This window comes from Periplaneta americana, chromosome 4 (genome assembly GCF_040183065.1).
Source record: "Periplaneta americana isolate PAMFEO1 chromosome 4, P.americana_PAMFEO1_priV1, whole genome shotgun sequence".
Lineage (NCBI taxonomy): Eukaryota > Metazoa > Arthropoda > Insecta > Blattodea > Blattidae > Periplaneta > Periplaneta americana.
The window spans coordinates 76,609,829-76,631,884 of NC_091120.1; the positions used below are offsets into that span (position 1 = coordinate 76,609,829).

Consider the following 22,056-nt stretch of genomic DNA (forward strand, 5'->3'; position numbering starts at 1 on the left):
ATTTGGTGTTACGAGTAATGTTATCTGTTTCAATGGAATTACATTTCTTACCCCTACCTTGATACTGGAATTCTAAGCCTAATAAAAATGAGACTAAGAAAGGAAGCGAAATAATGTGCAATTATCTACAGTTAGTAGATTGACATTAATATTGTAATAATAATAATAATAATAATAATAATAATAATAATAATTTCTATTTATATTATTATTTGTTTGCCTCTTTGTTTCTTTGTTTGTTCGTTGGTTCGTTCGTTCGTTCGTTGGTTCTTTCGTTTTTTCGTTGGTTCTTCCGTTCTTTCGTTTTTTCGTTGGTTCTTCCGTTCTTTCGTAGATTCTTTCATTCTTTCGTTGATTCTTTCATTCTTTCGTTAATTCTTCCGCTCTTTCGTTGGTTCTTTCGTTCTTTCGTAGGTTCTTTCGTTGATTCTATCATTCTTTCGTTGATTCTTTCGTTCTTTCATTGATTCTTTCGTTCTTTCTTTCGTTCTTTCGTATGTTCTTTCGTTGATTCTTTCGTTCTTTCGTTGGTTCTTCCGTTCTTTCGTTGGTTGTTTCGTTCTTTCGTAGGTTCTTTCGTTGATTGTTTCGTTCTTTCATTGGTTCCTTCGTTCTTTCGTATGTTCTTTCGTTGATTCTTTCGTTCTTTCTTCCGTTCTTTCGTTCTTTCGTTGATTCTTTCGTTCTTTCGTTGGTTCTTTCGTTCTTTCGTAGGTTCTTTTGTTGATTCTTTCGTTCTTTCGTTGATTCTTTCGTTCTTTCGTTGGTTCTTTCGTTCTTTCGTCGATTCTTTCGTTCTTTCTTCCGTTCTTTCGTTGGTTCTTTCGTAGGTTCTTTCGTTCTTTCGTTGGTTCCTTCGTTCTTTCGTAGGTTATTTTGTTGATTCTTTCGTTCTTTCGTTGATTCTTCCGTTCTTTCGTTCTTTCGTCGATTCTTCCGTTCTTTCGTTGGTTCTTTCGTTATTTCGTAGGTTCTTTCGTCGATTCTTTCGTTCTTTCTTCCGTTCTTTCGTTGGTTCTTTCGTTCTTTCGTAGGTTCTTTCGTTGATTCTTCCGTTCTTTCGTTGGTTCTTTCGTAGGTTCTTTCGTTGATTCTTCCGTTCTTTCGTAGGTTCTTTCGTTGATTCTTTCGTTTTTTCGTTGGTTCTTTCGTTCTTTCGTTCGTTCTTTCGTTGATTCTTTCGTTATTTCGTTGATTCTTTCGTTCTTACGTTGGTTCTTTCGTTCTTTCTTTTGTTCAGTCAATCACTGATTTAGTTATTTATCTATTTAGTTATTTAATTGTTTATTTATTTATTTATTTTAGTTATTTATTTAGTTATTTAGTTAGCTGTTTATTTGTTTATTTAGTTGTTTATTAATTAATTATATTATTTAGTTATTTAATTTACTTAGTCTTAATTATTTACTTATTTTGGCACAGCTAAGACCAACAAGGCTTGTTTTCCGTCCAGCCATACTCTACCTGCAACAATTTCTACATCGGACAGACAGGCAGATCATTTCGAACACGTTACAAAGAACACATCACAGCCATAACAAAATCACACAACACATCCACATACGCAGAACACATCAGAAACGCCTACCACACCTACAGTAACATAGATACAAACAAGGAAATTTTACGTTTCCAACCGAAAAACCAGAAACTAAACACACTAGAAAAATACAAAATATATAGATGCACAAACCCACACTCACAACAAATCCTCAACACAGAACTGAATTTCAGAATACAAGCACTATTTGACTCCACACTACACAACACAAACGCACTCCCACCGATCCCCACCGGGAGCGAAGACACCGGAAGACGCAAGGACCACAGCAGTTCTGAAGATGGCTGTCAAGCCGAAAGTAGTCAACTAAGTATTTATGAACTTAGTTCAAATTAACACGTGTAGGTAATATACATACACATATATTTCTAATGATTGTCTTATCTATTAGGTCTAGGTACAGTAACGTTTGAGGTAATATATAGAAAGCCTTACAATAATATGGCAGTGAGTAATAATATTATACGATAAGAGTAAAGGTAAATAATAATAATAATAATAATAATAATAATAATAATAATAATAATAATAATAATAATAATAATAATAATAATACAAGCATCTTGAAATAATTTTAATATTTATCCTTTTATATGCATATAAGCAAAAAATGAAAAAATAAAATAAACAAACACTGTTTTAACAAAAATTAATTGACAAATGCTTCCTTAGTTTATTGTTAAGTTTCTTCGATGTCTGACAATTTCCGACTTTGTTTCTCTATAGGGAATTCCAAATTCGAACATTTACAGTTAAAAATGATTATTATGAGGATGATCTGTAGGAGGGCATAGATAGTAGTGAAGAATGCTGTTGTTGTTGTTTATTGACATTTTTGGCTTTGAGCCAGAGGCCGATTTAGGGTCTTATACGCGCAGGACGCCCTCTCCAGCCATTGTACATAAATAACCATATAAATATATTTACACATATGAAACTATTTCTGACGTGTGAGTGCAGTGATTGATTCCCTTTATTTTGTGTAGGTCTAATTTGTTGATTTGCTATATTTGTAGGGGACTAGTTAGTATTAATATAATATACATATGGTACATATCAGGAATGGTGAACGGGAGAAGAGTTCGGGGTAAAAGATATCACCTGATAGACAACGTTAATGTATTATTATGGGGGGATTAAGAGGAAAGAAAGAATTTGGGAAGAATGAAAAATGCTGGGTTTGCAGTTAAAGACCTGCTCTTGGGAAGAACACTATGTATGTATGCATGCATACTTACATATTTACGTACGTACATATTTTTTGTTGAGATTTTAAAGTTTCCCCTTCCGGTGGCAGAAGCGTCTGAATGGTTAAGGAGACTTTCATGGGGTAGAGTTATTTTATTGATCTGCCTCTCTGTTGCTGTCGTGTGTCCTCTCAGACAGTGAGAATGCTGTGATCGTGTGTTTAGATTATGTCAGGTGAATAAATTTTGAAATCGAGATACGAGATAGACGAGAGTTGGGAAATACACTATATGAAAGTGGAGGGAAAGACAGTAGATTTTTCTACGATCTTCTAGGAGTCAGGACAATATTGATAATACGCTGGTGAGAGTTTCTAGGATGTTTGCAAACATCAGTAGATAATGCAACGTACATCATCCGGTACAATATCCATCATATGCATTCTGTCCACAGTTTTATTTACCTTCTTTGTGAGTTTCCTTAGGGGAAAAATTGACAAGTGTGTAGGTTCATTATGCTGTATTATCTTTACGTAAAACTACGTATAGCTGCGATAAAGAACTGCGAAGAAAACAACTAATACAATGACCGTGAGTCGATTTTGCAGTCTCCCGCGCCGGCTTCTCCCGGGTACGCTGCTCAGACTTTCGCACAGCCGACGTCTAACTTACGTAGTAAGGGGGGGGGGAATGGTTAGGTTTCACCCTTAGAGTATTAGGTAAGCTGATCCGGACTATACCTTCGAGCAATTGGGCATGGTGTCGCTGGACACTTTGGTTAAATTACATATTTTGAATATATGCACTAACTTCGGGTAAAATGTGTAATGATGATGATGATGATGATGATGATAATAATAATAATAATAATAATAATAATCATTATTGTCATTGAATGAAAAACTTCACTATAGACATTGTCAAATGTTACAATCTTACTGCAATACATTTTATAGATATACAAAATAAAAATTTAATTATTAAAACAATGTAAATATTTATCAAATTACATAATATAAAGTTAAAAGTACTATATTTACTAGATAAAAGACAGTATCAAGTACTAATTGTCATATGTTTAATAACTAGTTAAGAATACTACAACAGAGGTTAATAATAAACTTTAAAAATGCAACATAAGGTAGTGCAATTTGCTCTGTTCATTAATACATTGAAATTTAAATGTAAATTGATTTACCACTAGGTTTCATTTAAAATCTCATTATTAAAAAAATTAAGAAACAACAACCATAACATTTAAAACTGCATTATGATTATATATCTCACTTCTCATATTAAAATCCTGCAAATGTTCTTTCATAAACACTAGAACATCATATATGTAGTCGACCTGGTTGGTGAGTTGGTATAGCGCTGGCCTTCTATGCCCAAGGTTGCGGGTTCGATCCCGGGCCAGGTCGATGGCATTTAAGTGTGCCATGTCTGTAAGAACAGAGGTCTACAGTGTATTCTACTAGTTGAAGCTGTCAGTATTCTAATAAAAATGGATGAGCATTCAATAAATAATAGTGAGAGTAATATTGTGTAGTACATTGAATATTGTGAAGAAACATATCCATTGTGGCGCAAAGGTACGTATGACGAAATGCAACCTGTGACAAAACATGCCCATATGACGAAAAAGTCCGTGACGAAATGGCCGAGATGAAACATACCGTTGGCGAAAGAACCAGTTACGAATACGCCGGATCCCTTTTTTTATTATTTTTTTTTGAGTAGGCTATGAATAAGTGCATAATAAATGCTGGATTTATTATTATTATTATTATTATTATTATTATTATTATTATTATTATCATTATTAATCAGTAGGTTAAGAAGCGTTACGATCTCTTGTAAATTAGAAACTTTAGCGAGGCAAAATCTAGTACTGTTGTGTCAGGGACTAATAATATACAGAGTGATTCAAAACTTAGGTTACAGGAGAATATGGTAAATAGAGGGTACTAAAATAAACATTTTTCATTAATCAATGTGTGTCTTATCTCGCACCGATTCGATGCTGCACTTGTTTTAGTGTTGTACTGTTTGCCACATTGTATTGTTTGTTATTGTTATGCCCATTGATTCGCCGTTGTCTGTTGTTTTTAGGTACATTTATTGAAAGCTCAGTAATCAGAGAGTCAACACTAAAAAAGGAGCTCTAGGGCGTGAAAGAACTGTCTGATGTGCATTCAAAGCGCAGTGAAACTTCATTTCGCAATGTGTGTGTTGTTCACTGATGAAGAAACTTTCACATGGAATGGTAATTTTTAACATATACAACCACCACATTTGGGACCAGATAAGTGCATATTTCATTGCAGTCAGATGACTAAGGTGCGATTTAGTGTCAATGTGTGGTGTGGCATCATTAACGACACACTACTCGTCAAATCGTTTAAGGGGAGAAAATTACAAGCTCTTTTTGTAAAACATCCTGCACATTTTCTTGAAAGGGGTACTGCTTGCAGTACGCGCCAGGACATGGTTCCAGCATGACGGAGCTCCTGCGCACTTCAGTCTTGCGGCAAGGCAACAGCTGACGGCAACATTAATTTTGGTGACGGATTGGTTATCAAGGTCCCGTCCCACGGCCAACAACATCACTAATCTTAATCCACTTAACTTATGGTGGGGATATCTGAAGACCTTAATGTGTGCCACACTTGTAGACCATGTTGATGATATTCTTCCATGGGTTGTCGATGCCTGTAACACCATACATACTACACCTGGCATATTTGAACAGGTGCCGCAATCAATGCTTTGACGATGCCAGTATTGTTTACAAGAAAGGAGGTGTCAGTTCTAAGCTCTTGTGTAATGCACAATTTGTCAAGCGTCATTGTCTGTTGTTTTCATTGAAAGCTTAGTCATCAAAGAGTCAAGTCTTTGAATGAATGATTTCCTACCAGCCATAACAATGAAATAAGTGTAGCGGCGTACCGGTACGAGATAGGAAACCCATTACTGAATGAATAATGTTTGTTTTAGTACCCTCTATCTACTGTGTTCTTCTGCAACATAGGTTTTGAATCACCTTGTGTAGACTGTACAGAAAAATAATGTGAACAGAATTTTTCACGTATAGGTGGGAATAAACAGGAATGATTTCTTCTTTAAATACGAACAATTCCTTATATAGTTCTCGATTTAATGGTGATAATACACATTGACTACTTCATAGTAGTCGTGTTAATATTCAATGAGGATGGCGAGACCTCATGTAATGAATATTTGATGTATTAAATGTTTACAGTTATCACAAACTGTTGTTGAATATGGCCATAAAAGTCATTTAAATATGCGCTCCTGCATATTGACTTACATAGGTTTAAATGCAGGTAGTAGGCCGTAAAAAACAGTACAATGAGAGGAGTTCGACCGGCACCGTGGATCGTGTCTCGGCATAGTTCAGTTGGAAAGAGCCCTCAGCGCGCAGAGCTGAGAGGTCCCGGGTTCGATTTCCGGTGCCGGAGCGAATTTTTCCCGATTTAATGGTGATAATACACATTGCCTACTTCATAGTAATCGTGTTAATATTCAATGAGGATGGCGGGACCTCATATAATGAATATTTGATGTATAGTTACACATATTCAATTTGTTCTCGCTTCCCGGGTCACCAGGTGTTGCATTATTGAGTTTAGGCTAATGACCACAGGGAAGGGAATAATTCATGAAATATTAATTGGGGACGAAATTAATATAGCCTACCGGTATGTGTGTGTGTGTGTGTGTGTATATATATATATATATATATATATATATATATATATATAGACATCCGGGTAAGAGAACCAGGTAAAGGAATTGAGGACCGTCTTTGCAAAACTTACTAACTGCAAAACTTGCAAAATTGAGATTTTGGTGGATTCGTTAACTTAAAGCAGGCCTCTAACTAACCATACATAATGTTAAAGACGTTTTAACAGAATTTGATTATTGCCTTGATAATAATGTGTCAAATTGTGATCGTTTCTTCAAAACTTGCTTTCTTCTATGTGAGAGTTATAGCAAAACTTGCTTACTTCAATTAATTTCATCTCTACATGTATTGGAATTATTTTGCTATTGAACAATGTTGGCCTATTTTGTAAAAAAATATAATACGATAAATATGTATGCAAAGTTTTTCTTGTATCCCGTATTAGACTTGCTCTTATTGCACGAACTTTTTGAATACTGGTCCATCACTTAAAGAAAATAGGCGAGGATCCCGACAAACCCCTGCAGAAGAACAAGTCACAGATGATATTTTTGTAAAACAAGTTCAGAAGTGCAAATATACGGAAATACATTACAGTAGAAGTAAATGCCACCTGAACTCAATATAACTGTTATGTATCTTCGCTTCTGCAGGCAGCAAGAGCAAGAGGGAAGATATAAGTCCGCGCTTTGTAAGTTAAAAACAGTATTTTATAGTGTAAATTCAATTTAGATTTCGAGAACCCTGATTCTGACACCTGCTCATCCTGTAAGTCCAGGCAAGCTTGGCTCTACATTATTTGTGTACTAAGAAATGGAAAACCGATAGAAAAAAGTTAATATAACTTTTATACTGGTTAGAGACTCAGTCTGCAAAAGAGGAAAATGAAGTGAGTTTTGCTGTAAGAACTATCTTCAACAACTTGAAAGAAATTTAAAAAAGGAAGGGAAAAAAATTATTGACTCTCCGTCTGTTTTAAAACTCATACATGTCCCAAAACAAAAATAATATTGACAACTGTAGCAAGATTTTTAGAGAAATCCAGTGTTTTTCAGAAGTCCATCATTTTTCCCCTACATGGACATAGTATTGTGCCAGCAGACAGGATGTCCGGGAATGTTGAAAAGGAGTACGGACAGAGAAAAGAAATAACATTTTTAATAGACTATAATGGCATTTTGAGGAATCATGGTGTTGTGAAATTATTAGAAGATTGGTATTTGGGGATCTGGAAGAAAAATCAACTACAATTTTGAAAATGAAATTTCCCTTCAAAATTTCAAATATTCGAGTCATAAAATGCTAAAAAGACCGACGTGGTAGAGGGCTGGCCTCGCATTAGAGAGGTCCGGGGTTCGATCCCAGGGGCCGGCAATCCTAACTGAGGTTTTTCATGGTTTCCTCAGTTATTTCCAGGCAAATGCCGGGATTGTACCTCTTGAAAGTCCGGCCATGGACGGCGATCCTTCCCTTAATCCTTTCATATGTGTGAATGAATGCTGTGTAATGTCTTAAATGTTTGTGTTGTATCGGAGGTGGCCCTGGCATTGAGGTGATCCCTCATCCGGGGAGGCCCTCCATGTCCTTGTGTGGTCAAAAAAGTATGTATGTGATGCATAGATTAATTCCTTTCTCGACAGGTCGCGGCCCTGTAAGGCCCGGGTGGCGTGGGTCGTGTAAATGCACCTAGAAGGGAGAGGTTAAACTAAGAGAAAGAAGAAGAACAAGAAGAAAATTCTAAAAAGAGGACACGAGGGGCTGTAAATGTTTATAGTAAAGAATACGTTTACTGAACTGTCAACAGACGTGGAAGATCTCAGACTTGGAAGAAAAAAGGAGCAGGACTATGAATGATGCTGTTATTTTGAAACATCAAAATCATATTGACAAAACGAAGAATGAGGATATTAAGAATTGATGTTTTATTTTGTGTTTTCAGAGAGTACAAATTCATTCTATGAAGCCATTTTTAATAAAGCAAGGAAAAAATGAAAAAAAAAAAAAAAGTTTTATGTACCCTCCTACCCCTCTTTCGATATAATCGCTGTGCTTGGTGTTGCGACACGTTCGAATTGTAACAATGCTGTCTTTTTTATAGAGAGACCTATCACCTAGTACCGACCTTGTAATAAAATGAAGCTGACACAATATGAAATTTAACTTACTGTGAAATATATTGAAAATGTTGTTTTGACAATGCAGTAAAAGTAAAATAAATCCATGGCGCTACAGCCCATGAAGAGCCAAGACCAACCATCTGGCTGCTGACCTCACGTCCACTTGTCGAAGCAGAGATGCACGATCATTCAACCAGTATGGAGGTATCGTGTGGTTAGCACGATGATCTCCCCAGCCGTCATAGCTGGTTTGCAAAACTGGATTTTCGCTACCTATCGTAGCTCCCCAAGTGCATCATGATGCTAGGTGGGCACCGGTCCCATACACTGGCCGAAATTTCATGAGAAAAGATTTCTTTCCCCAAGAGGACTCGAACCAGCGCGCATTCCGTAACGCAGGATGCCTGAGTCTAAGGCCACACAGAAAGCAGGACTAAGCTTGGAGCAGTAACAAGCTTTTGCAAGAAGGAGAGCAGCACTGAGCTGAGCTGGAACGTAGGCCAGACAGAAAGCATTACTGTGGCAGTATTTCGGCAGACAGCATCATGCCGCCCGTGCTATCACCGTTTGTAAGATTGTTATTACTAAGCGACGTTTCTCGAGTATTGTTTGATGTGGTTGATAATCAGAGACAGTGGACTCATGAAATTAATTTATGACGGGAAGAACTCGGTGAATATAATAACTTGTACAAAGAATTACGTAACTACAGTGCACGATTTTTTTAATATTTGCGAATGACTATAGAGACATTTGATAAATTGTTGCATATACTGGAGCCCAGGTTGCAGAGAATGGAATTAAATTACAGAAAAAGCATCACGGCGGAGGAGAGGCTTGTTGTTACTTTGAGGTAGCCTAAGTGAAATATCAGCACTAGTTCTACTATATTCTCTATTAGTTTGCATTGACTGATTAAAGTAACATAATTTTGCATAAAGAAAAGTAAAACATTAAATCTGTTATAAAAACCTAAGTTGAAGATATATTAATGTCAAGGGAAAGAACTGATATTATCCATTGTTTTGCAACTGAACCTTATTAAATCGGTTATGAGAAAAAAAAAGTATTAAAGTCCAAGAAAACGTTTCCAATGGAAAAATTAAAATTGTTCATTGTTTTGCATCACCTCACTCAGGTTCATAAACGCATTAGATTCTTCGTTATGGGAAGACATTGGCACAGGAGAACTTACCGCAATCGAGGAAGCATAGATGCTGTCCCAACTGTATGGCGGTGGAGGTGTATTATTTCTTAGAATTGTCTCATAAACAAGTTTCTGCATATCCATTCTTAAGCGCAATTTTTCTGTTCTCGGAAGAGATTTTATGTCTGGCAATAAGCTCAGTAAAAACATCATGTCGTCATCTTCTTCTGAGGCTCTTTCCAAAAGCGCAATTTTTTTCCTTTCATTTTCAAGGAACATGTCTCTGAACTCATTGCCATTGCTTCTTTTACGTGATTGTCTCTTTCCTTGACCAGTTTTGCAGGACTTCTCGGAAAACTCTATTTCATTGCTGGCAGATGAGTCGTTTTGGACATGTTCCTGCTGCTGTTGTTGTGGCTGTTGACTTTCATCGCCCTTATCGTCTTCATTCACACTGTCGACATTGTCTATACTAGCTTGTGATCCAGTTTCACTGGACTGAAGGCTACAGAGACGTTTACTATTTCCCAAGGTTTTTCGTATAAATTCCAGCTGCTTGAAATATGACCAGGTAGAAGGCTTTTTGGGGGAACCGGAAGAACCTGATTTAGGTTTCTCCAGTCTGTTTACTTCTGATCTGTAATAGCCTTTCAGTGTTTTCCACTTCTTTTTAATTAGGATTTCTGAAAGAGATAAAACGGATGAGTTCTAGTTACGTCTACGCAAAGCATTTTAGTGGGGTAACAGACCTATGAAATTACTATTGATATAAAATAGTAATATTAAAATAATTAAGTATATTTGTAAAACATGTAAATATTATAATACATAATATAAATATTTTAAATTACTGTATATTGAAATAGTAATATCAATATAAAATAATAAAATTAATGAGCATCCTGAAAAATAATATTATTTATTGTTATTTTATTTATTTTTATTTGTATATTTATTTTATTATTGTGCGTATTTAATTTTAATTTATTTTTACAGATTTCTTGCTACTGGGATGTCATTTCGTTCTCTGGCTTTCGCATTTCGGATGGGCAAAACTACCGTCGCTTCAATAGTCAAAGACAACCACACAATTAATATGGGACTTACTAAAGGAAGAATGCATTCCTTTCCCTGATGAAAGAATGTGAAGAAGTATATGCTGATAACTTGCATCTTAAAACTAATTTCCCGAATTGCATTGGCAGCATCGACGGAAAGCATATTAGAATAAAATGTCCGAATGACAGCGGATGCGATTATTTTAATTACAAGCATTACTATTCTATCATTTTACAAGCGATGGCAGACGCAGACTGTAAATTTGTAGCTGTTGATGTTAGTTGTAAAGGGCGACAAAGTGATGGCGGTGTTTTCAGAAGTTCGAAATTATTTGAATTGCTGGAAACTAATCGTTTAAATATTCCACCACCAACTGAGTTACCCAATTCACTGATTAAAATACCTTTTGTACTCGTCGGTGACGAAGCTTATCCTCTTTTAAATCATCTAATGATACCTTTCCCTCGAAAGCCATTGGACAATTCTAAACATGTTTTCAACTACAGATTGTCAAGATGTAGACAAAAAATAGAATGTGCGTTTGGAATTTTAACCCCTGAATGGCAATTCTAAGGAAAGCTATAGAGACATCATCAGAAACTGCCATTGCTATTGTACGAGCTGCCTGTGTATTGCATAATTATGTGATTATTAACGATGGAATAGACAGTCACAGTTTGAACCTAGAGCATCAAAATACTGATCAAAGAGTACTGAATAGAAAATAATGTAATGCATATTCTACTACAGCTAAGTCAATCAGGCACAAGTTTACTGAGTATTTTAATAGCAAAGAAGGGGCACTACCCTGGCAAAACGATTATGCATTACCTGCAAATGTATTGCACAATGCAACATAGAAACACGTAGCCACAAATAATTTCATGTTTGGTGTTTAATTACTTTACTTTGTTTAATAGTCGGTCTATAACCTGGGTTTAGTTATCAAGTATTTGTCATTTTTATTATTATAGTTCCACTTATTTTTGGTTTAATTGTTATTGGAATTTCATTTTGTCTGTAATAATAGTTTACTGTTTCGTTTAATTATATTACATTAATGTTAAATCAATTAAAATATATTCATTTAACTGTAACTTACCTTCATTTATCTTTAGTTCCCTGCAGACTTCTTTCCATGCTTCCGAAGTAACTTTCCTATCTTTAAAATATTTGTGAGATACGTCCCACAATACCGCTCTTTTAAAAACCGATGAAATCAGTTCCTCTGTATCGAAAGACATGACGAACTTGGGACAACACGCTTACAAGTGAGCTGCAAAAATCAAACTGATCTGACTTTCAGCGGCGTAGGGCAGTAAGTTTGTGAGCAGTAGAGCCGGTTCTGCTCTTTGTCTGACCATGCCCATCTCCAAACTTTGATGTGATTCTACTCGCTTAACTGCTCAGGACTGCTAGTTACTGCTTGCTGCTTCAAAATGCTTGTGTGGCCTTAGCCTTAGACCGCGACGTCGCGGCGCGGGACTTTGACAATGCAGTGCTGATTTTAAATATTATGCATTGTCGATTTTAAACTAATTTCAATAGCGGTATTCACTCACCCGTTCCTTAGTTTGAGTTCTGACTTTATTGTGAAAGTTCGTTTAACGTTTTGTGCATTTGACAGCTTATATTTTTAATATAAGTTCAGATCATCGTTTCGTTTTCTTTGATATGTAGAAGCGATCACAAAGTTCAGCTTTAATTTTTTTTAGAAAAAAAAAGTCGTGTCGTAGTTCTCGTGAAGTTAGTGAAAAGTTCACATTGACAAATGTTTCTTCGCAGCCGCATTGTGACGATATTGTCACGAACATTCTTTCAGGAACTAGTTTTGCGTCCTCCCCTGTGAAAACTCAACTAATAACAATAATAATAATAATAATAATAATAATAATAATAATAATAAACATTTTAAATAGCGATCATGTAAATTATAAACAATTTTAATAATGTCCCCCACCCTTGACAAAATTCTGCGTACGTCACTTGTGGGGTTAAATACATTAATTCATTACGTGCTGGTTATAATGTGCCTACGTAATAGTCAATTATAGCTAAAAGCTACGTTCAATGGTACGAATCCTGCCTAGAGCATGGCTATTTTATCGTATGACTCGACTTTCTGTAAAGGTTTCTAGTAGTAGTTAAAGCAACGAGTAAGAAATATGGAATAGTTTCTTGTTGCAGATAATTTATATAAAAAACCGGTAACTTTTTCTCTTGAATATGAATAAATAAGCCTTATCCTAGCTGTCATTATCCTGTTAAACAGTTGTTGCGAAAATATATGTCGAGTTATGTTCCAAGTCACAATTGAAGGTTTCAGAGCCATAGTGAGCCAAGCGCCATTTATTAAAAACTGAGAAAGCAAGGTTTGAAGTTAAGTGAATACCATAGTTTAATGAAGATTGATATGTCATATAGTTTTAATATGCAGGCATTATATTACTTGCTATATGTTTCATTAAATTATAATAATCATTTCATTTTAACCCTTGTTTTCTTCGCTTTTTATTTATGGCGCTGGCCCACTATAGCTCTGAGCCCTTCAATTTTTTTCAAGGCAAAATGTAGATAACTACTGACTGCTTTTAATATCCTCTCGAGTGCCATTTACATTCGTTACTGTTGCTCCAAGGTAGGCCACTTGAAATTTTCGGCATTTCAAAAGATAAATTTCCAATTTTTATTTTTCCATTTCGTACTATGATACGAGATATTTTGCATTATTTGTATTATTTATTAATAGTTCAAAAGTACATAAACTTAATATTAAAATTGATACATGCACAAATTGTCATATTACGCAATATTTACACAATTTAATAACACATTTTCTATCATATAACTACTCAACTTCTGTTGGTTCAACTCACACTTACTTCAGGTTTTAGTGCAAGTTTTCACCCTATCGCATTTATTTTAAACATTAAAACTTGTTTACTTGCTAAGTTTGAAATTCTCTTTTTTTTACTGTATAGTAAACAAGTGAATATAAATCGTCCCTGCTGCTATATTCATCTAATTATCTTTTACAACAGTCATATTTATATTTAAATTTCAGTTCCTCGTTTACATAATACTTAACTATGTCAGGTAATAAATATCGCATAGAGGTTAGCAGATGCCGACAATATGTGAACAAACTGGATAGCTGAATCAGTACATTCTATATCTATATGTGATACGAGATATAATCACATACTTTGCTTTTTTGGGAGTTTACTTCCAAACCCATCTCCTTATTTGATTCAAGTAAAATTTTCGTGTTATCCATAATAGTTTGTGGATTTTCTCTTTACAGATCCATGTTATTCGCATAAACAAGCAGCTGATGTAACCCGTTCAATTCCAAACCCCATCTATTTTCCTGGACTGTCCTAATGACCTATTCTGCAGCGAAGTTAAAAAGTAAAGGTGATAGTGCATCTCCTTGCTTTAGTCCGCAGTGAATTGGAAAAGCGTCAGGCATAAATTGGCCTATACGGACTTCTGCTGTACGTTTCATTGAGACACATTTTAATTAATCGAATTAGTTTCTTGGGAATATCAAATTCAATAAGAATATTATTTGAAACTTCTCTCTTAACCGATTCATATGCCTTTTTAAATCTGTGAATAACGCAATTAATCTAAACAATAGTTTAGTTAAATTAAATACACATTTTTATAGATAGAGGGCTTTCGGTATCTCGTGAAACCTACCTGCACTTGAGGAAAGGAAAATGTGGATTAGGAAGCTTTCCTCCCTCGCTACGCTTCGACTAACCGCTAACTAGCTCACTTACCCCCACCATATGTTTCTTACTATGAGCTCCTGCGCACGAATGCATTTGGTTTCACAAGATAACGAATGACATATACGAGATATCACTTCTCAGCCATCTTATAAGTAAACTGTGCAGTGCATTATAGAATGAAAATGCGTAGTGCTATCTTGTCAGTTAAAGTGTGTCTTTGGTCACTTAAAGTATATTTGAGGCGTTCAGTTGCAAAATCAGATACATCACTGAAACGTAATTGTTCAAGATGAAGTAAAAACGTTTGCAAGGAACCAAGGATTTACAACCAATACTATTCTTCCAACATGCAAATCCAGGTGACGTATCTGGCTATGGAGCATTACAGTGCTATAGCACTTGTAGAATCATATGAAGATGTGAAATATAGCATTAACTCATTTTCGAAAAAAAAAAAAAAAGTGATGTATCTGATTTTGCAACTCCACGCCTCAAATAATGAATGTAGCTAATATATATGTTTTCTTTTATAGAACGCTATGAGAAGAAAGAATTCATGGTGAAAAGCAGCGCGGCTTTGAAAATACCAACAACATTCTTCATGGTAAGTGTTTACTTAAATATTTAAAACATTTTTTCTGTTCGTGATTTAGGCCTACTGTGTACTGTCATGTCCAGCGCCGTACTGTGGTGGTGTGAGGCATCATACTTAGGACTATCGTTATGGAATCCGCGCTAGATCGAGCCTTCATAATCCGGCTATAACGGCTGGGTGAACCATCGTGTTGACTACACGATACCTCCGTTCTGGTTGGATGATCTTCGACCTCTGCTGAGGCATGTGGATGAGAGGTCTGCAGTCGCCAGGTAGGCCTTGGCCCTTCGTGTGCGGTTTGCGATACAGATGTAAAGAACTGAAATCTGAAATAATAGGAGAATATTATTTTGTGATATTGATATTAAAAAATCTTCTTTCTGTATAGGCTATACTAGCTTAGCAATGGGCACTCGTACAAAGGTCTACACTGGCCTCGGTCATCATATTGTGATATTGTGTAATGCGCTTAATTTCACAAAATCAATATAAGGTTTATTGTTTGTCGGTCTTACTAATAAAAACTCTATATATAGACGTTTAACTGTCTTATACTTACACAATGAGCAGCTCGTTTATACGTCGTGTGTAAAGTCCTTACTAATAATCACTACATACGTCGTGTATAACAGTATAACTGTTACACAGCTACGTCATAGTTTCGTCGTTACTTCGTTGCGAAAGGTAATAGAATATCTGAGGTTCTCTATTGCATCCGGTAGAGCGCTCTAGTGTGGCGTGTTAAGGATTGAGAGTACAACTGGCTGTAATCGATTACCACACTATATTTTTGCCAAAGAGTACTAGCTACTGCAATATTATTCTAATTATTCTGTGCTTTTTGGTTTGTTCTTCTGTGGTTACAAGGCAACCATCATCAAGAAATGACAGCAGTTAGAGGGGCAGCCATTTTTTCTCTATGTTAGTTGGGAGGCCGGAGGGAAAAAGACCTTTGGGGTGGCCGAGACGTAAGTGGGAAGATAATATTAAAATGGATTTGAGGGAGGTGGGATATGATGGTAGAGACTGGATATGAGTAAGACTGTGTATGTATTGCTCTTTTAGATATGGGCATTATGTTCTTTAAGTTAACTATTATACCTCCTTCGGAATACAATTGAGCGTAGACCTACTTACTTGACTGCTCATCGAAGATGGAATAGGAGTCATCCGTTCCACTGATCTGCATGCATGGCCTGGATTTTCGATAGGCTGCTGGCCCTGGCGTGGTTGACACTGCAATTGAATTACCAATAAGCAGCCCATGTAGTTTGTGGCATTTTGTTGTAAAATATTATAATACATTTATTTATATTTGCTGTATAATCTGTTGCATAGGCCAAAAATGTATATAATTCAATTCCATTATATATTAGAATTAAGGAGAAATTATTTTGATAGTTGTTTGTAGATAAACTGGAATTGAAGGCGTCGTTATGAAGTTTACTGAATTTTAGTCACTGTATTTTGAATAGCTTTGTGAATACAAGTTCAACATACAGACAGTTTTAATAGTAGAATATGTAGACGGGATATATCTGCTTTGCCTTAGTTCTGCTCTGTGTCAGCCGAAGCAGCTAACTTGATCCATACTGAGCGACAACACGACAACAAAAATTCCGTTACTTATGAATATCTAAAGCAATGGTCATCAGCACTCGCTGAAATGGGTAGAGTGCAAGGAGGGTAAGAAAATTTGCTCCGTCGTGCACAAGGGATAGAGAGACAGCATACCTGCCAGCAACCACGAATGCACGCTAGGGCAGTGTCTTGTCCGCTGGTAAATGAGCTAGTGCGAGAATGCAGTGTTCTGATGACCGCTGATCTAAAGCATGATCACGGCACGAACCATACGACTCAATGTTACGAAATGGATTATAGTGAAATCATTGCAAAATACACTATCGGCAAAACTCTTGAGCTAACGCCATGAAATCAGAGCAAATTGAGAAAATTCTAACTATATTTGCTAATGACGCAAAATTGTTCCCAAGTTACAAATAGCTTATTATAAATTAGAATTGTAAAAAATATGTGTTGAAATTTTAAATTGTAATTAAATATATCTAGTTATTCAACTTACTGAAAAATAAATATTTTAGTTACCCTTACGGCGCATGCACGCCGCTCTATGAGTTCCCGTTGTGGCTGAAGAAGCTCCCTATACCCCCATCCCTTGCAGGTGTCGACCCCTATAATTTCTAAATGCGAATCCATTAATTCTAATCCCAGTATCTAAACGCGATGCCAAACAGAATACCTATTACCCCTCCCCCAGCAACCTACTCACCAGCCGCTTATCCGAGGACGATGGGCCGGGTCCAGGAGTCTGCTGCCAACGCTTGGCTTCAGACTCCAGGTCCTCTCGTTGTACTCGTTTACGCGAATCGGTTTTCTGTTCTTTCTTGTCAGATGGTTGTCTTAAAATGGAACGCAGAGGTGTTTTGTCACCTGTGGGTAATAGTTTCTACGTTGGTTTTGGTGGTGGTCGAAATAGTCTTTCGGATGAAAGTAGTAGTAGTGCAGTGCGTGGTCTTATTTATCGTATTCGTCCGAAGTCGTTGGTGGTGATGTCTCTTGTTGGTCTGGTTTACTTGGAATTTTAACGACCGGGACTACTTGATCGTCCTTACGGGTGCTATTCATAGACATTTCGCAGCACGCGCTACGAGCGTACTAAGCTAGCCCTGGCTATCCACTGGTTACTTGTACAGAATTCAAATCATAGCCTATCGCTAACACTGGTTTATGAATACGAAACACGCTGATCATCCACCGGAAAGCCGCGCTAAAAATGTCTGTGAATACGGCCCTACATGTCTCTTTTTGGTCTGGTTTAATATGAATTTGGACGGACGGACAGAATGTGTGTGGTGTCTATGGTGTGGTCGGCGGAGGATGATCAATAGGTGTAGTGAACGTGGGACCTTTAGCATCAGAGAACCTACTCCACAAGTAGTGTCCCTCAAACCCAGTTCCCCTGCTACCCTTAAATTTCGAACCCAATAAGGTGTATCTCGTCAAAGCCTATAATCCGGGTCGGCTTACTTCATACCCTAAGAGTAAAACCTAACCATTTTTCCCCCATTACTACATATGCTAGTGGATTGTGGTGATTTTCTAGTTTGCAGGTTGAACTTTCTTTTGCCAACTTCGTTTCGAATTTCGATACTGACAAATTCTACAAATGGTAGTGATTTTGTAACTGGTATGTTGGCAGCTGCGACAAATATCGACAATATTTGTCAGTACTGGAGTGCCTGAAATTAAAATTGTATTAGATTTCTTAGCCGGTTACTGGAAGCTAGTGAAATTTGAATATATTAATATTAATACATAATAGTTATTTTATGTGTTGCGTTGTGGTTATAATTCAAGACTAAAACCAGGTAAGTTTTCGGAGTTGGTACTAATAATTTCATATGGTCAAAAAAAGTACATTTTTAGGTTAGGTCTCGTGAGTCAATTGTTTAGTGAAAATAATGAATTTCGTATTGCCAAACAAAATACTTTACACGTTGATCCCATTCCCAGTATAATTTGCCTATGAAAATATGTTACAAATTATTGAATTATTTAGAATGACCTTCTAACAAGTAGTACGGTAAGTAAATAAGTCATTTAGTACGTAGGATCGTGTGATATCTGGTAACAGTTGGCAACACTGACAAGACGGCAATATTTGCTCTTTAGGAACTGTTCTTATGTGACTCTCACTATACCTGCCCCTTCATTGACAACGGGTCCTTCCCTCAGAATTGTTTTAAACGCAGTGGTTAAAATCCTTCTATACGCCATAAATACCGGAGAGCAGTGATTCCCAAACTTGTTGAAGGTGCGACCCACTTTTGGGTGAGACATTTATTTGCGATCCCTACCCCCATTACCAAATCAGTAAATAACCCCATTCGAAAAATACAAATGCTTCTAAGATCGTGTACAACGATAAATGTACTAAAAACCAGTAGATACCACCGAACTTCTAATATGTCGATACCTGCAAGACTAGAAATTGCAATATGCAAACCAATTTTTTGTACGATGGTGTTTTTTTTTTTTTTTGCAGCTATTGTTGTTAGGTCTTGAAAGTTAGAATTCTCACACAGAAACTTGTTTGCTAGAGAAACCATTCTTCATAACATAAACCTATACTGAAATGGACCCATTACAGTGCACTTACTGTTACTTAGTTACTATTACAGTGCAGTTTTGTGAAGATTTTTGGATAATATTGTATAAATAATTTTCAATGCAAAACACATTGTATTTGCAATTTTAAAAATATGAACGTGCAAAAAATGTTGTATAACACACGTTTGTGAAGTACATTATAAAATCTCGGAAATTCAAAAACTCGCTCTGCTCGTTTTTCAAACTTTTCCTCGATTTTCCAAAAAGCACTTCCCAACCTTGTATCGTAATATAGGCTGCTATGTCAATTCTTCTGGCTTCTTAGACTGGCTTTCCTTTCTGATATACAGGCTGATTCAAAACCTCTGCGACAAACTCTGAGGGGGGAAAGATCTAACAATAAGGAACCCTTTTTGTTAAACAACCTATGTCTTTTGACGCGTCGTTTCGAAGTTACCGTTGAAAATGTTTTTGCGCGGTCGTACGTCAATGTATACGAATGTGTGCACCCCTGTTTGTCTGTTTGTTAAGATGCTTGTAAGAGACGAGAAGGGTTATTGTTGTTTGTTTACGTTTAATATTCAATACATTTTCCTTTCAGTTCAGTGTAATCATCAATTGAAAATGGATGTCTATGCGGTCTTCTACCAATGCGCCGGAGACGAAGAGACCCATCGTCTCGAAGGCGCTGATAAAGTCGGGCAAACATTGTGTGGTGAGGGTGATTTCTGTTATGAAACTGTTGTTGATACATGTGGAGAGCTCTTCTTCCGTTTCCGCGAGCACACATAACACATTACCATGTCGGCTAACTCGGGAAAAGTGTAGACATCCATTCTCAATTGATGATTACACTGAACTGAAAGGAAAAGGTATTGAACATTAAACGTAAAGAAACAGCAAACCTCCTCGTCTCTTACAAACATCTCAACAAACAAATAGGGGTGCATGCATTCACATACATTGACATCACCCGCGCAAAAACATTTTCAACGGTAACTTCGAAACGACGCTTCAAAAGACATAGATTGTTTAACAAAAAGGGTTCCTTATTGTTATATCTACCAACCCTCAGATTTTGTTGCAGAGGTTTTGAATCACCCTGTATTTTTCAAACACTTAGAACAAATAGTAGTTTGCGAAGCCAAGAAACATGGTTTCTTGTAAATGTTTCTCTTAATCTATCACACAATATCTCAATATATGGTAATTTCATCACTATAGAATTTTGTTATTCTAGGTTTAATTTATAATTCAGTAAATAGAAAAATATTCTTTGTTCTTAACTTCTATGATAAATTGTCTAGCTTTCATTAATCAGGTAATCTTGTCGTACTTTAATTTTTATTGTAATTTTAATTGTAAATTTAATACTAATTATAATTTTATTCTTCATATTATAGTTGTAATCCCCTGGTAGAGGGGCAGAGAAGGCCTGATGGCCTTATCTCTACCAGGTTAAATAAATATATGAGTACTAAATACTAAATTTTAACATAACAGCCAGAGATAAACTCGATGGATTTATAAGTAAACTAGTTTTCTGGTAGACATTACTAGACACAAAGAAAATTTATTCATTCCAGTGCATTTAAGAACTCAGGAGAATGATATCTCTGTAGTAGCTAAACTCACTTAGTACTTAAAGTGGAGTTTAGTTAGTCGAAAAGAAGTTGTAAAGTTACATTATTGAATATTCAGATTTAATTTAATGTACCACTACAAAGGACAGAAAAATTAAGTTTAGAAGATGATTTAACCGACTAGACTACCTAAGGAAACATAAGTTTCTTTTTCTTCTTTCCGTTGTCTCCAATTAGCACTGTCTCTTAGCTATCGTATCTCTAATTAAAAAATTAAGTGATTTTCGGCCTTCATGAGTCAGAAATTGAACTGAGATTCTTGAAGAATGAAGTTGAGATGAATTAAAAGAATTTAGTGCTCCTAAAATTAATAGAATGCGATGGATATATATGAAGTTCGTGTGATATTGTTTATTATTGGCAAGTCTTCTGACTATTTCAACGCAATGCTTGCTCGTCATGTTGTAGCATCATCGCTCACGGCTACATATTTTGTTTGCAAATGACGGCTTCAGTGACAATAGAATTTAGAGAGATACGAAGAGAGTAAAGGAAAGTTCGGAATTCAAATGTGGGATGCTGGAGGCTAGCATTTGTGTATTGAAATTCTTTCTGATGTATGATATCAATATACTATATAGAGGCAGTGGGAATAGTTGTAACGACCATCAAAGAACGCTTATGTTGAAGCTACAACATTTGGATTCTTCGCGCATACCGGCATAACGTGCAGTTATATAAATGCGAAATTTTTTTATTTTAATATTTTTATTCAAATATGTTACTCTAATCGGTATTAACCTTCTAATATGCACATATCGTAATAGGTACACAAACTGTTGCGTCCAGTCTAGGAGAAATCTATTAAATTTTGTTGTTAAAAATACAAGATACGATAAAACTTACTTTACAGTGCAATTGCCGTTTGTTAGGTTTCATTTTAAAAGATATAGGATATCAATGAGAATGAATAGACTAAAAATGTGTATGTAAGCATTTCTAATAGCATACGCCTATCATGTAAAAAAATCACTGAGAAAAATTGTTTGTTTGTTTGTTTGTTTGCTTACTTGCTTGCTTGTCTGTTGTTTGTTTTTTGTTGTTTACTTGTTTACTTCTTTCCTTGTTCGGTTGTTCTTTATTTGTTTGTTGCTTTATTTATTTATTTATTTATTTATTAACTTGTTTGTTTGTTTGTTTGTTGTTTTGTTTATTTATTTATTT

General features: G+C 35.9%; 1 protein-coding gene across 3 annotated transcripts in view; it reads left to right on the forward strand.

Moving 5' to 3' along the window:
- Positions 1 to 22,056, forward strand: part of LOC138697977 (tyramine receptor 1-like) — a 689,651-nt gene that overhangs the window by 601,827 nt on the left and 65,768 nt on the right. For all 3 annotated transcript variants that reach the window (XM_069823608.1, XM_069823606.1, XM_069823607.1), the window contains one exon: positions 15,057 to 15,127. The gene's annotated coding sequence lies outside the window, so the exon portion shown is untranslated. The remainder of the gene's footprint in view (positions 1 to 15,056; positions 15,128 to 22,056) is intronic.